The sequence below is a fragment of the Sarcophilus harrisii genome, chromosome 2 (assembly GCF_902635505.1).
Source record: "Sarcophilus harrisii chromosome 2, mSarHar1.11, whole genome shotgun sequence".
In the NCBI taxonomy this organism is placed as follows: Eukaryota; Metazoa; Chordata; class Mammalia; order Dasyuromorphia; family Dasyuridae; genus Sarcophilus; species Sarcophilus harrisii.
This window is the reverse complement of record NC_045427.1, coordinates 643,486,634-643,505,413: the sequence shown is the minus strand read 5'-3', so window position 1 is coordinate 643,505,413 and position 18,780 is coordinate 643,486,634. Positions and strand designations below refer to the sequence as shown.

The 18,780-nt window shown below is 42.4% G+C and overlaps 1 non-coding gene across 1 annotated transcript; it reads right to left on the bottom strand.

Moving 5' to 3' along the window:
- Positions 1-4,737: 4,737 nt before the first annotated feature.
- On the bottom strand, positions 4,738-4,839 carry LOC111721611. Its single transcript, XR_002770721.1, has one exon. It is a non-coding gene; the product is annotated as a U6 spliceosomal RNA (small nuclear RNA).
- Positions 4,840-18,780: the final 13,941 nt, after the last annotated feature.

Sequence of the window (18,780 nt, the reverse complement as noted above, 5' to 3'; positions counted from 1 at the left end):
CTTGTACCTAGAAGAATAAAGGAGTCGGTGATTTCTCAGTGTTTATCATGTCCATTCAGTTAATGTTATTTAAAAGGATTGAGTTGACTGGAATATTGGCTATCAGTTTTTATCACAAAACTTAATTACCGCTCATCCCTATTGAGAAGCCGTTTTCTCCCTTCCATTTCAGTAGAATTCACAGGAGGAATATCCGCTCCCACAGAGAGAAAGAAAGAAGCGGGAATCATGGCCCGGCCAGACAGTGTGAAATGTTGACAAGCATATCTAAAGTCTGGAAATGAGATTCTGGTCCAGAACTCCATGACTGTTTTTTCTTCCTTGTTTTGACCTAATTGAAAAATGTTGGCAGTTCAGAAGAAAAAGCTAAACAATAACAATACTTTGCCTTTTAAGGAAGCAAAATGGCAGGGAAAAGGATCACGAGGAAGGAGACCATGTATTATGGACAAGTTTCCTTCATGTTCACTATTTGCTGGGCACAGATCACTGAATTGCAGAAAAGAAACCCCCACCCATGGTAGCTCCTTGGAGCAAAGCCCCAGTTGGCTTATCCTAGTTACACCTTTGATTGTGAGATACAGTCTCCATTTTTCCCTGACTCCTGAATTTTTCCATCATATTTCCAGCTCCAGCTGAATGTTATGAAAGATTTCTAAAACTCAAAATTTTCAAGGGAGAACACATTATCTCCAGCCTGCCCACTCACTTCTTCCCATAATATAGAGGATATTCTTGCTCAGATATACTTGTGATTAGTTGACCCTTCAAATTCTGGGATTCTGTACTTTCCCCAAGTTAATCATTAATGTTTGATATCAACCTGGAGCACATTTTCTAATGGCATGAGCGCCCCAGAAATTCAGTCTTGATCTTATTCAAATTAACATTTTTTTCAGTGACTCAGATAATCATTCTTCCAAGAGATAACCTTTTATATATTTCAAAGCAGCTGCTTAATAGAGGTAAATGTGCAGTTCTCTATTGAAGTTCACAATGAAAACATGCATGAGGTAAACCAGGTCAAGTTAATAAACATTTAATAAGCACCTACTATGTGCCAGGTATTGTACTATGTGGTGGTAAAAAAAAAAAAAATCTCTTCCCTCAAGGAGCTTACATTCTAACAGAGAGATAGATAAATATGGATATTATAAGCATATTAAGTAAATTGGAGATAATCTCAAAGGGGAAACACTATTGGTGATGGGATGAGGTTAGAGTGGGAATAGGGCATCAGGGATATCTAGATAATAGTTTATTTAAAATAAGATCTTGGGATTTTAGCAGCCTGAAAATTTACTGAATCAGTTGGGTGATATTCCAGCCCACAATCCCTCATGTGATATGAGAGTTATAGTATTCACCAGTAGGGAGGTGAAACTCTCGGTACTGGATTCTGGCCAGACTACATGAGTGTGGTGCTTGGGTCTCCAGAGAAAGTATAAGTAAACTGGGGATTGTCCAGGAAAAAAACTAAGATGGAAAAGGGCTTTAAGACTATATCACTGGAGAATTCACTCAAAAACTGGACATATTTAGTTTGAAAAAGAGAAGGTTGGATGGTGGGAGAAGCAATTATTGCCTTCGTGCATTTGAAAGGTTGTCATATAATAGAGGGATTATATTATTCTTTTGGCACCAAAAGGCCGAGAAAAGAGCAATGTATGAAAAGTTAGAGAGACAGATTTAAAGTGGATATAAAAATAAACTTGTTAACAAGCAGAGCTTCCCCATTCTATAATGAGCTGCCTCTTGAGAGAGTGACTCCCAACTCACTATGTCTTGAAAGCAGAAGGTGATTGATCAGTTATCAAGAAATATTGTAGAGGGGATTAGGACAGATGTTCTGTGGGGCCTGTCCAGCTCAGAGATTCTATGATTCAAGGAGTGATATGGCTGAAGCTATGGGAGTGGACGAGATCATCACAAGGCAATAGTTTGTGAGAGTTGAGAAGAGGATCAAAGCTACAGTTTGAGAATCACCCACTTTAATAAATGGCAAAGAAGCTAACATCCAGCTACAGTAGGGAAAGAGAGAAGGGAGATCCAGAACTCTTTTGTCTCATAAATCTTGGATGTGGAAGAGAGAGAGAATGAAGGTAAGGGTCATCTAAATGCTTCAGAGAGAACCAAGAGCATCCAAGAGGAGAAATGCATGCATAAGGGAGAAGGAAGAAAGGATGGAGGACCTGGTGCCAGAATGGATAGAGCATTAGGCCTAGAGTCAGGAAGATGTGAATTAAAAATCCAGTTTTAGTCACTCACTAACTGTGTGACCATAGCAAAATAACTTCATTTTGTTTGCCTCAACTTCCTCATCTGTAAAATAAACTGGAGAAGAAAATAGCAAACCACTCTAGTATTTCTGCCAAGAAAACCCCAAATGAAGAGTAGGGCAAGATTGAAAATGACTGAACAAGATGGGAGACTTAAAAGAACATTGGATTTTGAGTTGTAATTCCAAGATCATAGATTTAGAACCTATTTGTGCAAGCCTGAGCAAATCCTTTTGTTCTCTGGTCTCAGTTTCTTCATCTATAAAATTCAGTGCTTGTTCTGGCTTATTTCTGTGCTCCTTATAGTTTTAAAATCTGTGTGTAGTCTTCAAGCAGAAGCTGGATGAACATTGATCTGGGATGTAGTTGAGAGAGTTTCAGTTGATCAAGATGGCCTCTGAAGTCTTACTTCCAATTCTGAGCTTGGATAATTGTATTAATGAACTATTCCAAAGAGTTTTCTTCCTTAATTGGTCATCTAAGAGCCAGATACCAGTTCTAAAGAAGAACATAACTTTTTTGTGGTCACAATCAGGATTGAGTGACTTGCCCAGAGTCACACAGTTAATAAGTGTCAGAGGCTGGATTTGAACTCAGGTCCTTGTAATTCTAGGTATACTGCTCCATCCACTGCTGTCACTATCTAGCTGCCCCAAGAATAAAGCTTTTGTATCACATCTAACAGAACGTTGCAGCACAATATTTGTGTTAGATATATTAGATTATTTGTTATTTAGGGGCAGGGGTGGGGGAAGGAAGGTTTTGCAAGGATGAATGGTGAAAACTATCTTTGCATATATTTTGAAAATAAAAAGCTATTATTAAAAATTTGTATTATGGCCTCCAATTTTAGCCAGTAGCTTTAGAGATCTGGTGTGGCGCTGAACTTGGTGTCACATTTAAATCCTGGCTCAGCCATTCATTGACCTTAAGTTAAACACTTCTCTCAGCCTCAATTTCTTTCTTCTGTATTTTATATTCTTGGATTTATTCACTGCTAGGCTTCTGTTTGGGATTTATTTTTATTCTTGCTTACTCATCTGTTCCATTGATTGACTTTCCTATTTTATTTAGCGGTACCAGATTGTCCAAATGATTATTTCTCTCTGTAATATAAGTTGGCGTCTGGTACAGTTTTGCTTCCTTCTTCCTTCATTCTTAGCCTACTCCCCATCATTTCCCTGAAGATTATAGACTTTTTATTCCTCCAGATGAATTATGTTATTATTTTATCTGCTTCTTCATAGCATCCCGAGTAGAACAACATTAAGTCTGGAAATTAATGGAGATAATTTCATGATCTTTATTCTTGTTCTGTGGATTGGGTTGAAGTACACCTCGTTGGCTACTGAGCCTGCATCCCGGCCGCTTTCATGGAGTCATGAACCTTGAGATTTAAGAGCTGCAACTTTGGAGCTGGTTCTCCATCCTGAGATAACAGAAGGGCCATCACCATTTGTATCAGCCTGTGGCAAAAAGCTTCCCACTCTCACCGGCTTCCTGTGTGGGGCCACATTTCCCCCGCCCTGAAAAACTTGAGGACCTTCAAGAACATGAAAATAAATAACATATATTGGTTGAAAGGCTTCAGAGGCTGAATCTCAAGCCCAGGCTCTGTTTTCTCTGTGCTTCCATCCTGAACCCCATCTCAAGAGTGATCTGGAGACATATAGATCCAACCTTGGATGTAGCCTTGAGGATGTGAGCTTTCTACAGTTAATAATTCCCCATCTGGAGGTGACTAGTCACAGGAGAAGCTTCTACACCAGAGACATGACCAAGCTCAGAAGAATGAGCTCCATTATTGACCTGGATTATTGGGAGGTATGATCCTGAGGGAATTTGTCTAGCTGGTGCAAAGCTGAGGTGCAGGTGAAATGCCAGTTCAGCAATACCCATCATGCTTCAATTTGGGCGTTTTAAGCTCAACCTCTTGAGAGAATATAATAGTAATTATAAGTTATAGCTTATTCAAGGCTTAATTAATTAATTAATCTCTGGTGTTCAGCATTTCTCTTGCATGAAGAAAATAAAAAGCTGTCCTCTAGCTGATTTATTTTATAAGGAGAGCATCCTTCTACTTCCCCTTTTGGAGTCAGCCTAGTCATGAGCCAAATATAAACCGTAAGTAATTTTCCCAAAGTCTCAAAGATGGGGGTTTGAGTCATTTAAAAGTTTAAAGAGAGAACACAAGGACAGAAGTAACTTCCTTTTCTCTTTATTGATCATATTCCTCCAGGAGTTAACCTAGTTTGCATTTTTGAGGGCAGAGCTAAGAGGGACAAGGGCCCAAGCTCTGCCTGCTTCCAAAATTGGCCACTACTGTTAATATCCTGTATTATTATTGTATTATATTGTATATTGGTGCTATCCAACAATAAGCAACAAACTTTTCCACAGTTAACTGAAGTGTTCCTGAAAAGAAGAGTTAAATTTATATGAATCTTGTGAGTGTCTTAAAAATGTGGAGCGCTCCATAAATGTGTTTGCCTTCCTTCTGCAGGGACTATGCTAGTTTTCTCTAAACCATTTCATTTTAGTATAGCTATAATCAAGATAAGAGCCATGTCCCTCAATTTGGCAGATGAAAAAAAAGCTGGAAGAGAGAACTAACAAGCAAAATGACAAAACTGGAATCCAGAAATTCCTTGATAAGTTTGAGTATTGACCTGAAACTAATCACATGATTTAAAAATTCTATTGATATCTTATTTTCACATTGCTTTCATTTCCTATAGAGTCCCCACCCAGAGAACCAATTCTTATAAGAAAATATAAAAGCAAGAGAAAAAAAACAGTTTAATAAAACTAGCCAACATGTCAATTGAATCCCACACTAGATGAAAGGTTCCAAATTCATCTCTGCAGAGAAGGGAGGGAGATATGTTCTTACATCTGTCTAGTTGGATAGATATAATGACTTGGAATTATTTCATTTTTTGTTATTATGGTTCCGGGTATTTATGCTATTGTCATAATCAGACATATTCTTTTCTCACTTGACTGTATTAATTCATATTGTCCCTTTTGACAATTCACAATTGTCATTTCTTCTCATTTAGTAACAATCCAGTCCATTTATTTGTCAAATTTATTTATCAATTTCCCAATGACAATGCATCCGCTTTGTTCCGGTTAAGGTAAATCTGAATGGGGCTAAATACAAAATCTTCCAGTCTGGTTCCACAGGCATAGAATGGGAGCACAGATCAAGAGAAGAGCTTTCATATGAAAAAGTTCCAGAATTTTAGGAGTTTCCCCCAGAAAGGCAGCATCTGCAGCACGGCCTGTGTGACTGATGTGACCCAGGAGACTCGTTAGAGTAACCCGTTCATTGGTTCCAACAATACCCTGATTTGAACGGCAATTATAATCGGAAGTAACTCGGTGTAGCATCCACGCTCACCTCCGCGGAATGATAGGCTGGAGTGAATAAATAGCTCTTCTGACCCCATCGCTCATGTTTAATACCTTTCCTTTAACAAATACTCGCAATAAATACATTCCCCTGAGATCTGGGGGTAAGAAAACTGAGAGATCTCCATCCATCACTCAGTGGGAAACTATTTTATATGTCCAGCTGTGGAGATTTTTACCTCTTCTTGGGGAAGCGTACATTTGCCAATGGTACAGAAACACTTTGTTCTTTTAGGGTCAATTTAATCAATTCTTCTTAGAAAAGGTTAACGGCTAGCCTGCACGTGGACCAGCCTGGCCTGATTATCCAAGAAGACAATTGCTGCTCTTACTGTTTTGTCTTAAGGCAGATTTTTAGTTTGGATTCTGGAAACTCTCCAAGGAGGAAGCTGGACAAGCTGGACTCGGAGGGAGTCTGTTTCACTGTCTGGATAACTCTGGGCAAGTCCCAGAAGCTCTCGACGCCCCGGGTGGATATTTAAGACCTTCACCCAGGAGCTAGTGCATACCTGGCTGTTCAGAAGAGGGTTTCACCCTTTACTGTAGTTCTCAGATAGTGAGTAGAGCGCTGGATCAAGAAAACCTATGTTGAAATTCTTTCTTAGACACATACCACCTGGTGACCCAGTTCATCTCGTCTGCCTCAGTTTCCTCAATTATCAAATGTGATAATAACAGCACCTCCCTCCCATGGTAGTTGTATCAAGTGAGATATTATCTGTACAGTGTCTTGCAAACCTGAAGCAGCTTTATGGATGGTGTTACCACCATCATCATCATTATATCTTAGATCCAGTTAAAAATATGTCTGTTTGTAGGTAAATTATTCATACAGCAATACTAATGTCAAACTCAAGCCCATCAAGGCAAAGCAGCAAACCACTTGCAACTTGTAATTTTTAACAAGGTGTGAAAAACACTGAGAGGCTCACACCCACATCCACAGAAGGACCCCAGTCATCTGCGTCTGGCTATCGTAAGTCCTCTTATATTTAACAGCAAAATCGGAAAATATATATTTGTAACCTTGTTACGCTCACGCTTTTGCTCAAGGCCACATCCGGGCATACAATATGTTGTGCACTTATTAGGCACAGGATATTATTAGTGTATATATATAAAATACACACACACATATATACATATACACACACATATATAGTATATATCTCCCAGGGCTATTACAACCAGGGTTGGTCTTGTTGTGAGTCACAGCTCTGTCTTGCTACCTCACCCAGACAAACAAAAGATTTCAGAGCGTTGTCCCTAACTCACCCACAGAACCGAAGAACAGCCAATTGGAGGATTCAAGAGAGGCAAAATGTGCACTCACTAAAAGTAACAGAAAATGCAAAAGGAAGTGACTTAGTAAATTCACATCCATGAATAAAGTATGATGGACCCACAGAGAAGCTCCTAAGAGTTTGAGAGTTTGTTGAAAATAGCCCGAAGCCTTTTGCAAGGTTCATTAATGGCCTCCTGGCTTGTGGATCTTTATTCATCGGATCTTACCTAATACCCAGTAGAATGTCTTGACCAGGTAGGGCGTTAGACCATCCAAAGATTTCCTCCATAATTGTGCCCCAGAAATGTGTGCTTGGTCCTACTATGTTCCCTTCTGGGTCATAGGAGCATGGTTTTGTTTCTGAAAGAGAATGAAGAAACTAATGGGTCCAAGCCTTACATTTTGCGTCTAAGGAAACTGAGGCTGAGAGGGATGGAGTGACTTCATTTCTTGTCTCTTCGTGGCTCACCAGGCTTCTCTGCAGATTCCTCTGTCATTCCCCAGGGACCCCTTTATCCTGGAAGATGATGTCATCCCTCTGCCTTGGAGGTCCCCCCTCCCTGGATGGACAGCTCTTTCTAGAACCTCCATTTAGGGAGAAGCCAAGGCCATCCCTCTCATCAGTTCTCAGACTACTGCACTCCCACACATCCCTCCACCCCTACTAAAGCTATCTTTTATGTGTTGTCTTCCCCATTTGAAAGTAAGTTCCTCAAGGGCAGAAAAAGCCTTTTTTAATGTTGGTATTTGTATTTCTAGCATTTATCATAGAGCCAAGTACATAATAAGTGCTTAATAAATGCTTCTTGAGTGACTAATTGCCCAGGGTCCCATAACTATTAATTGTCTGAGGCAGGATTTGAGGCAGGTTTTCCTGACTATATGCCCACCTTCCTATCCACTGTATCACCTAATGAAGCCATCTATATAGCTTTGATTTCTTAGGATTATGAGAGCTCAGATTTAGAGCTGAAATGGAACTTTGCAGATCAAATAGACCCATCTCCCAACTCAATAAATGAGGAAACTGTGGCACAGGAAAAATTGGAATCAATGATGTTCTCCTGAGAAATAAAGGGCAAGAAAAAAGTCCAATCCCAGGCCCTCCATCCTGAAATTCCAAATGGAAGCCACCAATTACCTCCCAAGTACACAGCGCCAGTAACTATATTCTCTCGGGGGTGAGGCAGGAACACTGGCAGACCTGGATTCTAATTCTGCTTGATACAAACAAGCTACATGACCTTAGACAAGAGACTATGTTGACTAGTGGATAGAGACCTGACTCAGACGCTTCGTAGCTGTGTGATCCTGGGCAAGTCACCTTTCTCAGCCTCAGTTTCCTCATCTGTAAAATGAAGGCTGCAGATTGGATCAGTGCTGAATCTAGAATCCTCTGATGAGACTTTCCCCTTATCTGAATCTGGGTCCCTTTCACTGCAAGTTGAGAGATTAGACTGACTGATCTCACAGCCTCTTCCTCACTCTATGTTTTATGATGACATGAAATCAGAATTTCACATGCCCTTCTAAGCCCAACTCTGGGTAAAAATAGAAAGTGCTTATTAACAGAACTCGAACCTGTCTGCTTAGTAATACAAGGCAAACAGGCAAACATCGGAAAGAAATAAGCCGAAGGAAAAATTGTAAACCCATCCTAGCTGCTCCGTTCTTGTGAGCACAGTTGGTATTGAGCTTGTTTTTTTCCCTTTGACGTGGAAGAGAAATTTCTCTGTTTAAGGACTCACCCACCTCCACTGTGGGAATTTAGAGACAGCATGCAATCTCTTCTGCCTTGGAGTATTCATCATCAGCTCCTCCAATATCCACTGTCTGAAAAAAAAAATCATCTTCTTTACTGAAAGTCCACCAAATGTGATCTATTCCATTAGAACCTTAGAGATCATTCATCCAAGTTCCCTTGTTTTGAGATGCTCAAAGAAGATAAGGGATTTATTTAATATCACAAGGAAAGATGTGCTCGTTATTATTGTGCAGTTGTTTCAGCTGATTGTAATGCGGGAGAAACTGAGGCAACATAGAGATTATTTTTAAAATTAATTTTATTAATATTTTATTATATAATATATATTTTATTATGCATAATATAATAAAAAATATATTATATTATATAATATAATATAATTAAATTTAAAAATTAAATTTTAATAATTTATGTAATGGAGAGATTTACTGGGACCAAATGGATCCATGGTTTGGTCCCAGGGCTGAATGAGACTATTGTCTCCAAGAATCCAGCAATCAGAGTTCTCAATGACATATATACACATGGCTCAGACACAGGGGGTAGACTGAGGCAGGGGCGGAGTCAGGGTGCTGAGAGTGGGAACTGGACTCTGACAGGGTGGAGTGAGCCTCCGGAGAGGGGATGACATAATCAGGGGAAGGCATCCCAGACATGGGGAGAGGCATTTTGATAAGATGGTATCTGACATTCCAATAACTTGGGATGGGGCAAAGCATTCTGGTATTCTAAGACATAAGATCTTTTAATCCTTATCAAGTATTCTGATAAAGAGGGAGAGGAGGTTTTGCAGAACTGAGAAAGAGGGAAACCAAGGCAGGACTAAGTCAGGATAATTAGGGAAACTGAGTCAGGACAATAAAAAAGAATTGTGGCATAACAAGATCAACTCTTTATGATCCCATTTTGAGGATCTCTAGGCAAAGATAATGGCACAGTTTGTCATTTCCTTCTCCAGCTCATTTGATAGATGAGAAAATTGAGGCAATTAAGGATAAATGATTTGCCCACAAAGTCACACAGCAGTAAAAACCTGAAGTATAATGAGTTTTCTGACTCTAGATCCTACAGTGTTCCATCTAGACTCCAAATCTCCTAGTTTAGATCAGGGCTATTTCCATTATATTTTGTTTGATTCTGGCACTCGGAGGACATTTAATAAACGCTTGTTGATTGACTGATTGATATCACTAGGCTTCTGGTGGAGAAACAAATGCCCAGGGAAAAGTTTCCTTAGTGTGAAGTGAAGGAATGGGAGTAGAATATGAGGAAGTGGACCATCTGCTAGTTTCTTAGTTTAGCCGATTTCTCTTGCTCACTCGTTTCTAGCTGCTGATAAAATGAAAGGGATGGTAAAATGTAAATTTAACACATTTTAAAATTATATGTAAGGTGTGTGCTGGCCATAGAAGACGTGTAAATTCATATGAGTTGCCTAAATATGGCTTGCAGAAAGGCGGGGATGATATCTCTGGACTCTTGCCTACCCCTCTCTGAGAGAGATTGTGATTCTTGCCTTGAGGGGAGCAGGAAAAGGGAACATGAGACTGACTGGCTGGGCTGGTCTCCACTCAGAGGGAGACAAGAATGCTCTCTATTTGCCCTCAAACATTGAGGGTTCCGTGACTTAATCTTTTGGTTCAAAAGCTACTGGTCACATATCTTAGAGGAAGAATTTTTATACTCCAAGCTTATTCCTATTGTCTTGGTCTTTTCCCACCAAATGCTAATTATACAAACCATCAAAAATAGTGACTAGCATGTAAATAAATCCTTTTATCTAAGAAAATTCTGAGCAGAAATCAGAAAAGTTATAGATAAACCAGAAAATCCCCGAGAGCAAATGAACTCTTTAGGGAGGATGAAAATGAGATCTTGGTCCCAGCTACTGAAGAATCTTCTCTCTGAGATTACCATCCATTTACCCCCGTACATATCCTATTATTTGTGGGCACTTTTTCCCATTAGAAGGGTTAGGATTGTATTTTTGACTTTCTTTGTGTTTGTAGGACCTAGCACAAAGTAAGCACTCCATAATGCTGTTGATTTGTTGACTAGAAAACTCTAACTCGAAGCCATTTTTTTCCGGCTTAAGACTAAATCTCTATCTTTGCATTTTCTTTTCAGTGCTGTAAGTTTTTGCTTTGGGGAATCAAGCAAAACAAGCCAAATATCTTTTCATCACGGTCGTCCTGCCCTGACTTTCTTGAAAACTGCTGCCGTGAGTCTTTTCTCCTGCAGATAAACAATCTCAGGATGTTGGAGAGTTTCACAATCGGAGAGCCGTCACTATTCCAGTCTTCGAAACTGTCTCCAGTTTATCAGCTGTGGCGCCCAGAACCGAAGTCTCCCCTCAGTATTGAGGATGGCTCGAGTCACAGGAGCCATCTCTCCCCCTGCTTATCTAGGTGTCACTAATACATTCAAACAATGTTGGTATTGATGAGGCTGGATCCATGGGTGTGACAAACGGGGCATCCCCTATCCCCTCCGCTGCCATTGACCAGTGACCCAGACACATGAGAGCTGGAGGTGGGTTGCCACAAAGGGCATCTCCAAGATGGCAACGGACAACAGAGAGATTCAGGCAGTTTTCTGTTTGACCCTGAGATTGTGGCTGAGTATTGGGGGTCTGGGTATAGGAATTCTATTTATATATCTTTGCAGGGCATTTTATGTATGTAACCAGAGTAAAGGACTCTAAGGAATAGGAGTGGAAGATATCAGGGAATTTTATGATGGCAAGAGGAGATTGGGGGGTAGGGATGATATCAGGAGAAATCAAGGATGGTTCCAGTTCTTAGGTGGAGCCTCCCCAAGGGGCTGATGGTGGGACTGGAAGAATCGGAAAGCATAAGCAGACACGGATGGGTTGGGATCCACATCCCTAGTGAGAACCTCCAAATGTTCAGGATCACGAATTCTTTGGAGCATTTAAAAATTCTGTGTGTGCCGGGGTATCCGATAGAAAACAAACTCCCTTGAGAACAAAGACTATTTTCCATTTTGCTTTTTTATTCATGGCACTTAACACGGTAGATGCTTACTAAATGTTTTTTCCAGTGAATACTGTGTAATGGAAATGGATGACCAAGAAGGAGAGTGGCCACAAGGAGAGCGATGGATAGACTGGTCAAGTATTGGACTGAAGGACACAAGACATAACGGAGAAAGGGAAGTGATCCCAAGGCCTTGGGGAAATTCCCTAGTGCAGATTTACAGCAAGACACAGAAAAATTACCTAAGAGCGTGGCTGGGTTACCATCTGCACTGGTGGAGGGAGCGCCCCCAGAGAGGGTCACACATCGCTGGAGAGCCAAAAGCTCTGCTAAGCCGGCGCCGGTCTACCTGCTCAGGCTGGTTTCCCATAATACCCCTTCTCACTCTGTTCCAGGCAAACTGGGGAGCTGGCTGCCTGCTCCCCACCCCCAAGGCCATCTGCTGCTCGCATACATCCCCGGGCCTGGAATGCTCCCCCTTCCTGGCCCGACTGTCAGACCCCGCTGCTATTGGAGGCTCACCTCGGCTGCCATGTTTTCCATGTCTCCCACTTTTTCCCCCCCCTCCTACCTTAAATGTTTCTGGGATGCTCTATCCACTGCCCACTTCTTGTCATAGCTTCCCTGGTCCATGTTACCCTCCTCTCTCAGGAGAAGGGAAGCAGGAGTTTGGACATGTTTGTTTTTGCATCTTCATTGCCTCGTTCCTGGTAGGTGACTGCTACACGTTCTATGAACTAGATTAAATGTGGTCCCTTTGCCTTGCACGATCAGGGGGAATTAATGGATAACTAGTCCAAGGCACAGAACAGGAAAAAGAGGGCTGGCTCTGACGTCACAAGCCTCAGGTTCAAATCTTGCCTCTGGAACTTCCTATTTGTGTGAATTTGGACAACTTGCAACTTCTCTGAGCATTAGTTATAGACTGGTAAAATCAGTAGCTTTATTTGTTTGTTGCTGCTGAAGCAATTGGGGTTAAGTGACTTGCCCAGGGTCACACAGCTAGGAAGTGTTAAGTGTCTGAGACAAGATTTGAACTCAGGTCCTCCTGACTTCAGGGCTAATGCTCTATCCACTGCCCCACCCAGCTGCCCCAAATCATGGGGTCTATCTGATGGTCTTATCTGGCTCTAAAATGAATTTCTTTGATCCCCAGTGATTGCTCCTTCATATTCCTTACAGTATTTCATAGCATTAATGGACTGCTTGGGCAATCACCCCGATCAACAACAACCAGCCCATTTACTAAAAAAGTTATTATAAACAAAGACTTGTGCTAAAAGCTGAGAAGGCAGGCCCTGCCCTCAAGCAGCCGTTATTTTAAGGCAGGAGACAATATACAACAATGTGTGTAGGATATACACGATAACAGGAGGTAACCATGGAGAGGAAGATGCTGGCAGCTGGAGAAGCCGGAAAAAGCCCCTGCAGAAGTTATTCCTTCAGCTGAGTCAGGAAAGAAGCCAGGAACTAAGGGGGGGAATGAGGAGAGGAAACCTGACTAGCAGGGGCACAGCCCTGGCAGGAGGCAAGAGGTGGGAGCTAGGTGTGAGGAGCAGCAAGGCGGTGATTGTGGCTGAATTATAGAACAGGCCAAGGGGAGGATGTTTAACAGTTGAAATAGTTCCTTTTGGATTCTGGAGGTAATAGGGAGTTACTGGCATTTATTGAGACATAGTGAGGGATAACTAAACACACTTAGGCATTAGGAAAACCACTTTGGCAGCCAAAAGGAGGATAGATCCAAGAGAAGAGAGGAAGATCCTGAAAAAGGATCCAGTAGAACCTGGAATTCAACTCTCCTTTAAAGGTTTTTGATAAACCAAAGCCAGAACTAGGGTGGTATCAACGGGGCTTTATTCCAGGCTGAAAATTTTAGAGGTGTTCCATCCAATGGTACACTTCCTTTTCCTGTCCATTCCAACTTCAGTATCAATGATCTGGTCAGGGAACGTGCTTCTTCCTCTGTCCAGCCCTCTCCTGGACAACAGTAGCCTTCTCCAAATACCTGCTTCTTCCTCAATGGCCACTGTTTCTAGCCTCCATCTCCAATGACGTAGAAACTTTGTAACTATCCACATAGGGATTCTCCTGGTTATTTTGCCTTTTCTACAGGCCTAATAAACAAAATAAGTATTCGTGACATACTTTTGAGTTTAATTTGAATTATTAATATTTCCTCAATCATTTTTAAAGTCTGTTACAATGGAAAAGAGGTAACTTATGGCCAGAAAACTAAGTGTTAGCAGTGCTGTGGCAGATACAAGACACAAATAGAAAAGGGCCTGCCCTCAGGATGCTTACAATCTAATTGTAATCTGGGTGTACTATTCAGCTCAATAAAAACCAAACTGGCTTATCTGAAGTACATACATCAGATGAAAAGAGCTCTGGGTTTGGCCAGAATCAGAATTCTATTTCTTACCACTTTTCTCAGGTCATTTCTCATTGGAGCCCAGTTTGGTCTAAAATTTTCAGGGGTCCTCAAACTACGGCCCGCGGGCCAGATACAGCAGCTGAAGACGTTTATCCCCCTCACCCAGGTCTATGAAGTTTCTTTATTTAAAGGCCCACAAAACAAAGTTTTTGTTTTTATTATAGTCTGGCCCTCCAACAGTCTGAGGGACAGTGAACTGGCCCCCTGTTTAAAAAGTTTGAGGACCCCTGGACATGTCTCTGTGGTCCCCTTCAGCTCTAACCAACTCTCCAGGGAATCTCCAAAGATGGCCTCCTGTCCCCTTTGGCTGGGGCAGCACTAGTTAATAATTGGATTTCCTTTCTCTAAAGCCTCAAGAGGTTTCTTCCTTATGTTTCTATTAATTCCCCTTGAGAGGTCAGCTATGTTTTCCCAAACTATGCCCAGAAAGTGAACTCCAGCCCTACCTCCCGACTCAGATTCCAGTGAGGCAATGAGATGATTCTAAGGTTAATCAGTGTCTGAGTGGTCAACAATCCTGTTTGTGTAGGATCTGGCCAAAACCAGAGTTAAAACTAGGGCAGGTCAACCAGAGTTTTGCCCCAGGGCTCTGACATTTAAAGGTCACTGTTTCAGAACACATTTAACTGACCTAACCATCTCCATCTGGCCTTCCTCCTCCTTGCCCCTGGCATAAAATTCCTCCTTAATTATTCAGAATAAAACTGTCCATTACTGCCCATTTACCCTCTTCTCTTTGAGAAATATGGTGCAGACCATAATTGATCATCAATGGACTTGGTATTAGGAAGATCTGAATTCAAATCCCATTCCAAATACTCACTAGCTCCATGACCACAGGCAAATTATCTCTCTGTGCCTCAGTTGCCTCATTTATAAAATGAAGAATTTGGTCTTGCCAGCCTCTAAGTTTCCTTCTTTCCCTTTAAACCTATTATGTCCTGTGATCTCTGGAAAAGAGAATATTCCCCCGAGCCTGTTTCCTAAATAGGTCCTCTAGAGCCAAAAGAACAGAATTTCAGCTCTTTTTTCCAACTGATTAAGAATACCAGCTGCCCACAGAAGATTAGTAATCCATACAGAGTCTTAATCCAGGATCAAATCATAAAGACAATTAAATTTCTCTCACAATTATATCTGGGCTTTGAGATTTAGCAGGAGGGAGCCAGAGCCTGCCTATGGAAACTAAAATTTGTCATTAAAGCTACATAAAGTATGCTGATAGTAATTGGCCAGACCATTTGAACATCGCAATACAGAGTATTAAATAATTTTGGTCTCAATAGTCATTAATTGCAATTTTGGATTTCAGAAGGAAAAAAAATAAGATCTGTCCATCAGAGCTGAAGTAAAATGTATCAGAAGCTGAGGAAATATGTTCCTGGCAAGATTGCCAGCCACCCAAAGGCCTCTGACTCCTAGAATCGTAGACTAAAATCTAAGAGGGCTAATAGAGGCCATGTAATCCAACCTGCTTGTTTTTTCAAATGAGGAAACTGAGGTTTGGAGGAGGTTAACTACTTTGCCCATGGTCACAGAGCCAGTGAACAGATCAGATCATACTCTGGCATTCCATGTGGAGAGTAGCATCCCCTTTCGGAGCTTTATCTTGGGACCCCAGGCATAGGGAAAGCGTCCCATTGGGTTAGCTGCCCAGAACCCTCCTGGCTAACAGTGGGATTGAGGAAGGCAGTCACAGCAGACCTCGGGGCCTGGACCTTCTAGGAGAGGAGGGATGCTCCTGAATGAGCTGCTGCCACTGGGATCCTCCCCTCCCTTCCCTCACTCCCTGCCCCCCATTTAATCTTCTGTTCATCTTTCATTGTGATCTCATCTTTTCCTTCACCAGAACCCCAGCTCTCAGCATTATAAGGGACTTCAATGGTGGCAATATTTTCTGGAACCAAAATTGGGACAAACGTTCAAAAAGCAGATGTTGTTTTTGCAAAAAACAAAATGCCTCTAAAAGAAAGCTGCCTTTTCTTAAAACTGGGACTGTCTTCATTCTGCGTAGCCCAGATAGGACAACGATGACACTTTTAAACTTTGACCCTTTTTCCTATAATTCTGTATAGACTCATGAAAAAAAACACTGAAGTTGGAGTTGGAGGAAATGATTTCACATTTCCTTATTAGACAACCTTCCTCTTCCCCAACATGTATGTAAGTCATCATGGCCTGGACCTTTAGAAGGTAGAAATCCCCCCTTAAATCTCAGCCCCTGACACGCCTCTAAGGCAAAAGGAGGCTCCCTGCCGTCCCTCCAAGCCTGGTTTTGTACCTGGGTTAGTTAGTCAAGCCCATCTGGGGTCATAGAATATATACTTTGGCTTACAGATATTCCCAGCTAGCCTGCCATTCGACTCCACTGAATTTAAAAAACATTTATGAAGTTCCTGCCACGTGCTCCAACTGTGCTGGGGATTGAAGATGCAAGTAAAAGCCAAACAATCCCTGCTCTTCAGTCATTTATATTTTACTGCGGAGAAACAAGATATACAAGTGACAGAGAAATGCAAAAATGTCTACAGATTAAGCACAATAACTGGGCAGGTGGTGGCGGGGACCAACCACTGGATAAATCTGAGAAGATCTCCTGTAGGCACGGGCTTTTGAGATAAGCCTTGAAGAAAAGAGGCAGAGAGGAGAGAGGGGGAGAAAGAGAGAGACAGAGACAGAAAGACAGAGAGAGAGACAGACAGACAGAGAGACAGAGAGAGAAGAGACAGACAGAGCGTCAGAGAGAGAGAGACAGAGAGAGAAAGAGAGACAGAGAGAAAGAGAGAGACAGACAGACAAACAGAGACAAAAAGAGAGAAAGACAGACAAACAGAGATCAGTCCAGTGCTAGAGAACAGATGGAAGGACAGCAAGTAGGTCACTTAGGAGTGTATAAGGAGATAGAAATCGTGGCCAGTCTGGCAAAATAGGCTGCAGCCAGATTGTTCAAGACTTTAGTTTGTATTTGTTCCTGAAGGTCATAGGGAGCCATAAGAGCTTTCTGAGTAAGACAGTGGTTGTTCTGACTTGCGCTTTGAGAGTATCATTCTGACCCCTGTGGGGAGAGTGAATTGGGGAGGGGGCATGGATGTGGGACTATTATTAGGCCAAGGGTCAGTAAGGGGGCTGGCTGATGGAGCAGCTAAAAGTCCCTCACTGAAAGCAAGGATACCAGTGCCATGCTGTCAGCAGCACCTGGGCACACAAAGCTCCAGCTAGCCCACACTCGTTATATCTCTGTATTGGATAAGAGATTTTGTCCAGGTTCAGGCTGAACCAGATGATATCTGAGGTTCTTTCTAGTTCCTAGTTTTGACCATTCTGGGGAAACTGAGGCTTCCAGGATTCAATCTACATCCCCCAAACTCTCCCTTCTTGGCCCGAGGCTGAGTAAAATTCCTTCCAGTGTAACAAATGCCCAGAAAAGATGGTGCTCCCAGTCTGATCCTTCAGAGTGACTGTTGCTATAAGTAATTACAGAGCTGCTCATATGCAGGAAGGACTGGTCTCCAGAGAGTCTAACTCATGGAGCCAAAACGGTTGCCGGAGCCCAGTCCTTTCACCAGAGAGAGCTTTGGCTTTGGGTTCCAAGCTCCCCTATAGAGTCCAAAGCACTACCCAGTGAGAAGAAATGGGCTCCCTTACATTAAAATGGCCAACCACTAGACATGCACTGCACCTGCCCACATGAAGGTGGCAGGGTGGAGCAGTGGGCAAAGACCTGGGACTGGTTTGTTGTCACAAAGCCGGGTTCGACCGTTCTTTCTAGCCCTGTGACTCCAGTCAAGTCCCTTCCCCTCTCTGACGATCAGCAGCTTCATGAGTCTTTGCTCTAAGAGGTCAAGGATGGGCTCGGATCTGCCTAAGGAAATCACCCTCCTTGATAGTGGATATCCACGTATTAGAAAGGCTCTGCGTGACCTTATTTGGGTCCACAGTTGTCCAAGGGGAAGGGTGGGAGACACCCATTACTTTATTTTTTTGAATTTGTATATTTTATTTCTACTTCTCCATGTCTAGGGGGCTTTCCGACAGGCCAACGGATTCTCCTTTAGAGTATGGTCCATTGCGTGCATCCTCGTCTCCCCAGCCCTAGCCTGGGCCTGGAACACAGCAGGTGTTTAATAAGCGCTGGTAGAGTTGGAGTGAATGGCACATGAAAGGCTTGGTGCTTGGCAATAGGAGCCCCGCTGCAGACACTTTAGTTGGAGAGGTGAGGCAGAGGCAGCTGAGGCAGCTGGAGGAGACCTAAAACCCTCCTAATCCAGATGTTCTTGGCTTTGGGGGCTGCTCCAGCAGGAAGCCCACCAGCCCATTCTTGGAAGGAGAGTTTTAAAGGCAAAATTAAGGGCTTAGGGAAACATGGAAACAGTGACCAAAATGTCTCTGAGACGGGTTCACGGAACCCACGCTAAGAACCCGCATCTGACCCAGCCCTTCCTTTCCTCCAGGTGAGGAAGCAGAGTTTTATCCAAGGTCCTGGAGCCCCAAATACCCTATCCCATCCCCCCAAGGCCCAGATCCAGTTCTGCCTCCCACCCTGGAGGGACTGTCCCAAAACCCGGACCTCTGGGAGGTTTTCTGGAGGCGGCCTTAGT